Raw genomic sequence first — 10,754 nt, forward strand, 5'->3', positions numbered from 1 at the left:
AAGATGCTACAGAACCATCAATGACTTGCAAATCTCCTTAATAAATGAAAATAAATGTATCACTTATCAACTTCTGACGTATTATGTCACATGACTTTTTCTTATTATTTTCATTTTATTTTTTTCCACATGTCATTTTATGGTTTCTCCATTTTATTAAATTTTATATAATATTTAAAAGTAATAATAAATCCATATCAATTTCATTAATGAACTTTCCTTTTAATTTCAAAATTACTAAATTAAAGCCTCACTAGTTTCTTTTGTTTATTTATCTAAATTATTTTTTAAAATTTTAAAAAAGAAAAAAACACTTTAATTTTAATACTTCAATATTTGTTGTCACTTTTATAAATTCAAACTTCAAATGTTTAAAATTACATATTTAATTTTTCTTTTAAATAAATTCAAAATAAATGAGTCTTACACATTATTATTATATAACTAATGTATTATTATATGTGTGAGTGGGACCATCAACCATCTTGCAAGTCTTTCCATTTTTGAAATAATATTTTCCTACACGCAGTTTTCAAAGTGAGTATGCAATTCTTTTGACATATCACAGAACCGACGCGGATGCTCTTATACCATTCAAGTAAACTTGATATCTGACTTTTCTCATTCCAACCTTCTTCTCAGATTTTACCACGTTGACCAACAACTATGCTATCTAGATTTCATTCATCTAATTCCATGGCTATTGCTTAACCTTGTTTTAGTTATGATGTTTCTTTTAAGTTTTCGAGGCGAAGACACTCGTAACGGTTTCACAGATCATCTCTATACAACCTTGAAGCAAGCAGGAATCTGCACTTTCCGGGACAATGATTCAATGGAGAGAGGAAAAATGTTGAAGCCAAAGAAAGCCATCCACGAGTCTGCAATTTCACTCATTGTTTAAAAAGCTGCAACCTTTATAGGATTGGTATATATAGATGGGTACGCATGCTTCCTTAAATGCTGTAAAGAAACAAATACACTAGCTAGTGTGTTATTTAGAATTGGATCTTGATCCTCATCTCACATGAGATCCATTTATATGTAAACAAACTAATCTGTTGATCCAGTTGTCAGTTGACTTGTGTCTATATGGATTGGATCTATAAACATATTCAAAATAAAATTATGAGTATTTTGGAAAATTAAATAGAAATAATTTTTTCTTCAACCTCTTTCTTAAATACAATAAATAAAAAATAATAAAAGTATTTTCGAAGACTTCTATTTTTAGTGCTATTTTTATCAAAAAAATTTCTGTATATATCAAAATTTATAATTTTATATTCTCTATAAATCGACATTAATATTGATATATTTTTTTTTTATATATTATATACTTTTTACATGAGATTTGCTCATGTATATTATTTACATGTGAATACACATTGCATTCAATTTTTAGTACAATTGGTCTTTTATTCATATGTGAATAATAATATTATTACATGTGAATAAAAATCATATACAGAGTTTATTCAGATATGAATAATACTTATGAGTTATAACTAGAGCTGATATAAGAAAATAAAAATTTTGTATCTATACTAAAAAGAACTACATCAAGATAAATGTTTATTTATAGAGAATGAAAATTCATGAATTTTGATATATTGGTTTTTTAATAAAATAAGTTGTCAAAAATTATTTGTTTATCATATTCTCAACAATTTTTTCCAAAACTTTGAACTTTAAAAGATAAAGATAGGATATAGGATTTTGAAGATTGTATTATTCAAATAAAGATGCATCTTTCATTCATACATATGGTATATATCATTTGTATAATAAACAAGTACATTACAAATCTAATTTCTTTAATTTGAACTCTCTAGGTACGAGTCCAAATTCATAATCACTATTCTAAATGTTGTTATAAAGAAAGTGGACAACAAGGCCCTACACATTGAGGAGAAACTAGTGGGAATAAAGGACCATCTTGCTGAGATCCAATCTTGGTTAAAAGATTGGTCACTTGATGCAGTAGTCCTTGTCATTGATGGGATGGGAGGCATTGGGAAATCAACTATAGCCAAATGCATATTTAACTTAAACTTTCGTAACTATGATGACAGTTGCTTTCTGGCAGATATTAATAAGGAGACGTCGAATAAAAATAGTACACTCAATCGCTTCGAGAGTCAGCTTCTTTCCACTATTTTAAGGAGTGAAAAAGAAGAAACTATATGGAATATTGATGAAGGAATCAATAAGGTGACAAATGTCATATCCAACAAAAAGGTACTTCTTATCCTTGATGATGTTGCAACAATGGAACAGTTAGATGCCTTACTAGGACCGAAAAGGTTTTATCCTGGAAGTAAAGTGATCATAACAACTAGGCACACATGGTTGTTGACTGCTTTCAAAGATCATGGTAAGGTCCACTCCCTTGGAACATTATCCATAGGTGACGCTACTGAGCTCCTTAGTTTGCATGCCTTTGGTCAACACCTGTTAGTACAACGTCTTCAATTTCCGTCCTTGAAAGGTTCCTGTAAAGAAAGATTAGATGCAAACGATGTGGCTGAGGCTCGAGTTGGACTCAATTCCCTTAAACAGATTCGCTGTCTGTTCCCAGGGTACAACAACCTAAACAGTATTGTGTACTGATAGAGATAACCACTTGCCTGAAAGAATCATCGGAAGTTGAGAAGGAAGAAGAAGAAGAGTAAATTCATTCGTGTGTCTAAATGAGAAGGCAAGGTCTTCTTTTACAGTCGAATCGTGAAACGGAAACAAATCATTAATTGATTGAGCGTTTAATGGCAATTAATTACACAATTAATGCATCCGTTACAGAATTCAAAAAAATAGGGACCAAAACTATCAAGTTTAGCAAAAATAGGGTAGCACGCACCCGAGTTTTCGGAGCTGCATTCGTGTCCATGCACGAGTTTGGTGTTTTTGGTCTACGGAACCAAGATTTGCACCCCCGTGCACACGGGTAGGAATTGTAGCATAACCATAGACACAAGCTTGTAAACCTTCCATGCAATGAAGCTTATAAACTTTGTTGAGTTTGGTCTCTCTACCAATGTGGGACGCATTCCCACATTCCTCTCTTTTGCTAAACTTATTCTCAAATACCTATCTTTGAGTATCGATATCTCATTCACTTATACTCTATTTTGGACATATAATATATCGTTTCGAAGAGAACACAAACCAACTTAGAGTTCATTATATATACAACGCATTCCCACATTACTCTATGGAGGAGAACACAAACCCACTTAGAGTTCGTTATATATACAACATATGTATATATTTATATATGTCCAAAGTTAGTAAAAAATATAAATATTTTTACTAAATTTCCAACAACACCAACCCGTTGAACCCTATATTGTCCACTTAGAATTAGTTGTTCAGCGCTGCAAGGGCCTTCCTTTGGCTCTTAAAGTATTGGGATCTTCCCTACGTGAAAAGAAAAATGATGAATGGGAAGATGCAATTCAAAAACTGGCTGCAATTCCTCATCGTGAGATTCAAGAAGTTCTACAAATAAGCTATGAAACTTTGGCAGATGACAAGGATAAAGGTTTATTCTTGCATATTGCTTTCTTCCTCGAGGGTGAGGAAACAGACTACATTGTGAAATTATTGACTGAATGTAATCTACACCCTGTTGTTGGGATCAAGAATCTAATGGATAGATGTCTAGTTTACGTTGAATATGGGAGAGTGATGATGCATCAATTAATCAAGAAGTTGTTCGCCAGGAATCAGAAAAGGAACCTGGGAAAAGAAGTAGATTGTGGGACCACCAGGAATGTATTGATGTGTTGCAAGACCATACCGTATGTTTACACACCCCTTTTGTATATTACTACTTAAGTAATCATGCATGTTGAGCCATAGTTTACCTTTTTGAATTTCTTAACTAGGGTACAGAAACTGTAGGACTCACACTTGATATACAAAGATCATGGAAGCCAAATCAAGAGATGATGATGCATATTTCCAAATTGGTGCCCTGGAGAAGATGAAGAGTCTAATTCTACTTCAACTTAAAAATGTAGTATTTTATGGGAAATACAAGAATTTTCCCAGAAAGTTATGATTGTTGAGTTGGCACGGATTTTCTCTTAAAGCTATACCTGGTGACATTTCATTGGAGAAGTTATTGGTGATACTTGACATGAGTTACAGCAAATTAATACGTGTTTGGGATGACTTCATGGTACGTCTTCTTGCATCACCATTTCAGTTTTGGAGTGTTTGTTAGTTATCAAATTATTATTTTATAAGATGTTTATGTAGAAAGTTCTTTATATAATTCTAGTTTTTCGTGTTACAGTACATTGGATCCTTAAAAATCCTTAATCTTAGTTATTCATTTGACCTAATTGAAACCCCTGATTTTGGCGGACTCCCTTATCTGAAGAGCTTGATCCTGAGACATTGTTGGAGTTTAATCAAGGTTGGTGAATTGATTCCATACCTTAAAAAACTAAATTCGTTAGATCTAACCAATTTTAGAAGCTTGAGGGATCTTCCATGCTTACCTAGATCCGTTGAATTGCTTCAAATATCTGGTTGCAAAAACCTTGAAGTTCTTGGATCGATTGCAGACCTTAAAAAACTACGCTCATTGGATCTAAGCGATTGTGAAAGCTTGAGGAATCTTTGGTGCTTGCCTAGTTCCATTGAATTGCTCTATATGAATGGATGCAAAAAGCTTGAAGTTCTTGGATCGTTTTCAAACCATACACAACTATACTCATTAGATCTAACCAATTGTGAAAGCTTGAGAGATCTTCCACACTTACGTAGATCCCTTAATTATCTTAAATTGTATGGTTGCAAAAAGCTTGAAGTTCTTGGATCGTTTGCAAACCTTACAGAACTATACTCATTAGATCTAAGCTATTGTATAAGCTTGAGGGATCTTCCGTGCTTACCTAGATCCCTTGACTCGCTTCAAATGTCTGGTTGTGGAGTTCTTGGAAGAGTTGATCATGGTTTGGGTTCATTTTCATCACTTTTCTTTTTAACGGAAGTGAATTTGTCACACTCCTATCTCTTTGACAATTCTTTCCCAGATGAATGGAGTAGCATGGTCTCACTCGTGAAGTTGAATATAGATGGAAACAATATAACCTTCCTACCAAAATGTGTTCAAACCCTACCGAGAATTGAAGTGCTCAGAGTCTCACAAACTCCAATCAGTTTTAGGTCTCCCAAATTCTATCAATGAACTGTTTGTCAATGACAATGAATCTTTGGAAAAAGTACAACCTGCAGAAAATTCAAGGACTGTAGTGCACCACATGAACTGCCCAAAACTGTGTGAGATCGAGGGTCATAAAATTCAGTCAATAGATAAAGTTGAGAGGAAAATTATACGATATCTAGGATTAGAATCAAATGCATGTGAAGGAATGGAATTGGATCTTGAGGTGCTTTTTCTTTCTCTATCTCTTCTTTGGATATTTGTTTTATAAGCTAATGCCAAGAATCAAAATTAATAACTAATAAGATGTATGTGTGAGTGTGTCACAGGTGTTTCATGAGTTTGGCATATTCAGCACATTTGTTTCAGAAAAACAAACCCCTTCTTATTCCTGCTTCATGTATAAAGAAATGGGCTCAGAAATTTTGTTTAAAGTTCCTTCGTATGGTAATAGTTTGAGAATAATTGGCTTTATTATGTGTGTCGTTCTTTCTCTTTCATTCTTGCAAATGGGTCTTGATCTGGAGATTGGAGTACAAAACAAGACCAAAGATTTGCTTTGGAGTTACTTTAAAAGAGATCAAAATATCCGTAAGAATGCAGGAAAGTTCGCAATGTTAAGCCTTTGGAGGTGTGGCAATTTGTTGGAGGGTGGAGATGAAATCATCATACGTGTCTTTTCGCATATAATACGTGTAGAGGAATGTTGTATAAACCTTATATACGAAGATTACGAAGAACTACTTGATGAAGAAAGAAAGGAGGCTCATGATGTCGATGCCTTAGATCAAATGTCGTGGACTGATAGAATGGATAAAGATATATCGAATTATGTTTTCCTGGGGAAGAAACATGTGTTCCGAGATGACCATCTGGAATATAATGCAAGAAAAGAAAAATGGGAGAGACCAACAATCTCTTATCCCATTAATATACCCCCAAGACAGGAGCCCAGTAGTTAACACACGCTATTTCATAAAGGGTATTCAAGGTTCAAAAATTTCACGTTGTTATTTTTCTTGTTTCTCTCTATCAAATGAAGGCATTGTCGACAAATTAAGCGAAAAGTGAAAGATTATGTTTCCTGTTTCCTCTTGGATGTGGATGTGGAAAATTAATCTTCTTCATGGATGTCATATCAGTGCTGCTGGGAAACTCCTACTGTCTTATTGGATACACCTTTCGTTTGATCAAGCATGATAATGGTCAGCCAAAAAATGCGTGGAATGGTGGGTCACTATAAGCTTTAATCAATAGACAAAGTTGAGAGCAAAATTCAGGTGATTTCTCAATCTCTCTCGGGTTTAATTTGCATATATGTTTTTAGGCTAATTGTCACGGGATGACTCTTTTAGACTAGTCAATACCGTGTGCCACTTAGTGCTTCTTCGACTAAGTCAGGCTTGGAACGCTTCCTTACGATGTACTAACGACTAGGATAGCAAGAGATGTGATAAGGAATGTTACGAAGTAAGAAACGAAACTTATATATAAGACTCGACTACTTTACAAGGAAAATTTTCCAATGATTCCTACAAATGAGACATCCTTCCTATTTATAGGCACCTTACACCTCCTCAAATGGAAGTTTCTAGGTCCCGATCTTTCTTGACTAATCTAGATTCTTCTTATTATTTACATGGCCTTTACATGACTCTAGAAAATGGTATACTTGTCTACGATGCTCTAGAAGGTTCTAGGTTGTTCCGATATTATCCATATTGCTCTTGTATGATCTAGCATATTCTAGATCATTCCAAAGTCTTCCAGGTCGTTCTAGCTTCGTCTAGCGTCCTCTTGATTATTCCGGATCGTTCTCCTTTGTTCCACGGATATCTACAATATTCTATCATCTTCCAGGGTCTCGTAGAGCATTCATGATCTCTCCGGAGACTTCTCGAATATACTTGATCGTTCCGGAGTTCTCTAGACGATTGTGGAATTTTCTAGAAACCTGGTCCGTGACACCCTCCCCCACTTAAACCCTTGACGTCCTCGTCAAGTCTTCTATACATATGTCTCGATGTTTTAACGGGGCTACTTCGCGTCTTTTCGTTTTCTCCAAAGTATCTCTTCGAGTAAGGCGTGCTTTTATTTCTCAATGTACTTTGAATCCTATTTCTTCTTTCAGCCTCGTAACACCTTGAGTAGCTCTTCATGTGGGATATGGATCCCTGTTCCTTCAAACGTGCCTCGCTTATTCGAACTTCCCCTTTTGGCTTCATATTCTTCTTGATTATATTGCTCTGGTCATAACACATCTTCATAGTTGAAAGGGATCGAGCTTTTGTCTTTCTTCATTCCAAGGGAATTATATGGATAGTTGATCCCTTGGTTATACGCAGGGTGTTGTCTCTTTCGAACGACCAAGGACATACCATATCCAGCAAATCCATTCCTAGTATCATGCGATAGTCGTCCATCGGAACCACTATTAAGTCGATGACCCCTTCCCATTCTGCAATCTTCATGGGTATTCCACGAGAAACTCCGAGGATCGGATTAGATGGAGAGTTGACAACCTTCAACCGACCTAACTCCTTTGTATAATGAATACCCAACTTCATTGCTTCTTCCTCTGCGATGAAACTATGTGTTGCTCTAGAATCTACTAGCGCCTTAGTGTTCCTTGCATTCACTTTAACTTTGACGAACATGAGACTCCCTCTTTTATCTTCTTCCTTCTTAGAATATTTTATCTCATCTTTCGATATTGAGTTCAGAAAACGCATTGAGCTTATTTGTGCTTCATCTTCTTCTTCTTGCAAAACCATCGCATAGAAAGTCTTTTTCTTCGGACAATCTCGGATCAAGTGAGGACCATCACACAAGTAGCACTTGATCTCCTTTCGCGCTTCTCTTCGGCTTCTTCCTTCGATTTCTTTTCCTTTCGTATTTAAAGGTTGGGGTGTCTTTTGTTTTGGTTCAGGTTCCATCATAGTTTGTTCTCCCCCACTATTCTTCTTAACCGTGCTTTCTTTTCGAAATTCCATTAGATCTTCTGCCACGGCAATAGCTTCGTCAATGTCTTTGACATTTCACCTCTTGAGCTCGTTGTAGGCCCAAGATTGTAGTCCATCCATGAAATAGAAAAGTTTGTCCTTCTTCTGCATGTCGGGTAACTCTAGCATCAAGCTCGTGAACTCGACTATATAGTCTCGGATGGATCCCGTATGCTTTAGCCCACGAAGTTTCTTTATCGCTATGTCTTCAGCATTATGTGGGCAGAATTGTCTCTGGAGTTGCCTCTTGAATTCTTCCCATGTGTCTATGCTATATAATCCTTTTTCAATATCACCATGCTTCCTTCGCCACCATAGAGCTGCACTCTCGCATAGATAAAGTATGGTTGTATCTACCTTCGTCTTGTCGTCCTTCACTTGACTAGCATTGAAGTAGCATTCCATCGACCAAAAGAATTCGTCAAGTTCTTTGGGATCGCGTTTACCTCCATACTTCAATGGTTTGGGTGCTTCCGTGTGCGGAAACGTTCTTGCAATGGTCCCTCCGGTGATTGCTACCTTGCACAGGTTTACTTCGGCTTGTAATGCGTCTACCTTCTCACAGAACTCACTCCGCAAGGTGTTGATAAGTCCAAGGACTTCTTCCTTGATGAAACCGATGGTCTCCTTCAATCCATTGCTCGTGTCACTTATCTCAACAACGAATTGATCGACGGTATCCTTCCATTCAAGGATCTCACCGATGTTAATCTCTGTCCTTGTAAGCTTGTTTTCTAAGCTTTCCAAGGCATCTACCGATTGATCCCTCTTCTTGGACTTCCTTCCTTTCTCCTCGATGACAGGGAGAATGTTGAATACTTCACTTGCTCCCTCCATCGTAATGGTCTCTTGCTTGCTCGAACCTGGCTCTGATACCACTTGTCACGGGATGACTCTTTTAGACTAGTCAATACCGTGTGCCACTTAGTGCTTCTTTGACTAAGTCAGGCTTGGAACGCTTCCTTACGATGTACTAACGACTAGGATAGTAAGAGATGTGATAAGGAATGTTACGAAGTAAGAAATGAAGCTTATATATAAGACTCGACTACTTTACAAGGCAAATTTTCCAATGATTCCTACAAATGAGACATCCTTCCTATTTATAGGCACCTTACACCTCCTCAAATGGAAGTTTCTAGGTCCCGATCTTTCTTGACTAATCTAGATTCTTCTTATTATTTACATGGCCTTTACATGACTCTAGAAAATGGTATACTTGTCTATGATGCTCTAGAAGGTTCTAGGTTGTTCCGACATTATCCATATTGCTCTTGTATGATCTAGCATATTCTAGATCATTCCAAAGTCTTCCAAGTCGTTCTAGCTTCGTCTAGCGTCCTCTTGATTATTCCAGATCGTTCTCCTTTGTTCCACGGACATCTACAATATTCTAGCATCTTCCAGGGTCTCGTAGAGCATTCATGATCTCTCCGGAGACTTCTCGAATATACTTGATCGTTCCGGAGTTCTCTAGAAGATCGTGGAATTTTCCAGAAACCTGATCCGTGACATAATGCTGACAATCAAACTAGATAACAAATAGAATGTGTGTCACAGGTATCACATGAGCTTGGTTTTTTTAGCACATATGTTTCAGAACATCTATTTGGAGGTGAGTCAATCAATTGGTGTCTGATCCACTTGTAACTTCTATTTGTGGCTACAGTGGAATCATTTACCATCTTGAGGTGGATATGTATTTTGGATTCATTTATTGGAAAACGTATCTTCCTAGATTTTATTTATATGGTCATGTCCATGAAAATAGGAGAGAAACTTGTTATAAAATCACAAATTGTGGTAGTAGCTTGAATATATTTTTATATTGGTTATACGAGATCTAAAGCTTGTTTTATATTAAAGTTCCTTATGTTTTTAAAAAGAATTTTATTCGCTGGTCTCTTTTTATTTGATCATTTTTGTTTCTCTTTTCAGTTTTGTTCTTTTTTAGCGAAAGACATCCACATGTACTTTGATTAAACTGAGTATTGCATTGCTGTTTCATCCAAAAAACTTTTTTATTACTAGACTTTTGTTACAGTTTCATGGATAGTTTTAAGGGGAATTGTCTTTTAATCACTTTTAGTTGGTGCACAAATGTTGATAGAGGCTTGATGTGGAGATTGAAAGATAAAGAACCTGGTGAAACTAATAAACCGTAGTTTTTGGTGTTTATTCACTTATGTTTGTTGTTTCTTACAGATTATGGGATTCAAGCAGAATGGGATAAAGGAACGTTGATGTTACTACTTATTCCCCAAGTATGATCATTGACTATTTACCGATGTCCACAATTACAAATGAAGGGTTTCTATACAAGTGAAGAGTCATGTTGTTTCTGTGGAAATTATGTCTTCTAAAACGACAAGTTCTCAATACTAGAAGGACCAAAATTGTAAATTTTGGTTAATGAACTCTTTTGTCAAATTTGTTGTCACATGATAGTGTTGAAAAATCAAAAGATGGGTTGGTGGCTTAAATTTAATGCAAGGTCTATATGCATTTGAAGAAAGTTGCATGTGAGACGCAAGAAGAAAACGTATACTTTAGGCACATAAAAGTGGACGTAT

General features: G+C 35.9%; 1 pseudogene; it reads left to right on the forward strand.

The window, feature by feature from the left end:
- The first annotated feature begins 727 nt into the window (after positions 1-727).
- LOC145046599 (disease resistance protein RUN1-like) lies at positions 728-6,141 on the forward strand (annotated as a pseudogene).
- The last annotated feature ends 4,613 nt before the right edge of the window (positions 6,142-10,754 follow it).

This window comes from Lactuca saligna, chromosome 5, assembly GCF_052625555.1.
Source record: "Lactuca saligna cultivar CGN05327 chromosome 5, ASM5262555v1, whole genome shotgun sequence".
Lineage (NCBI taxonomy): Eukaryota > Viridiplantae > Streptophyta > Magnoliopsida > Asterales > Asteraceae > Lactuca > Lactuca saligna.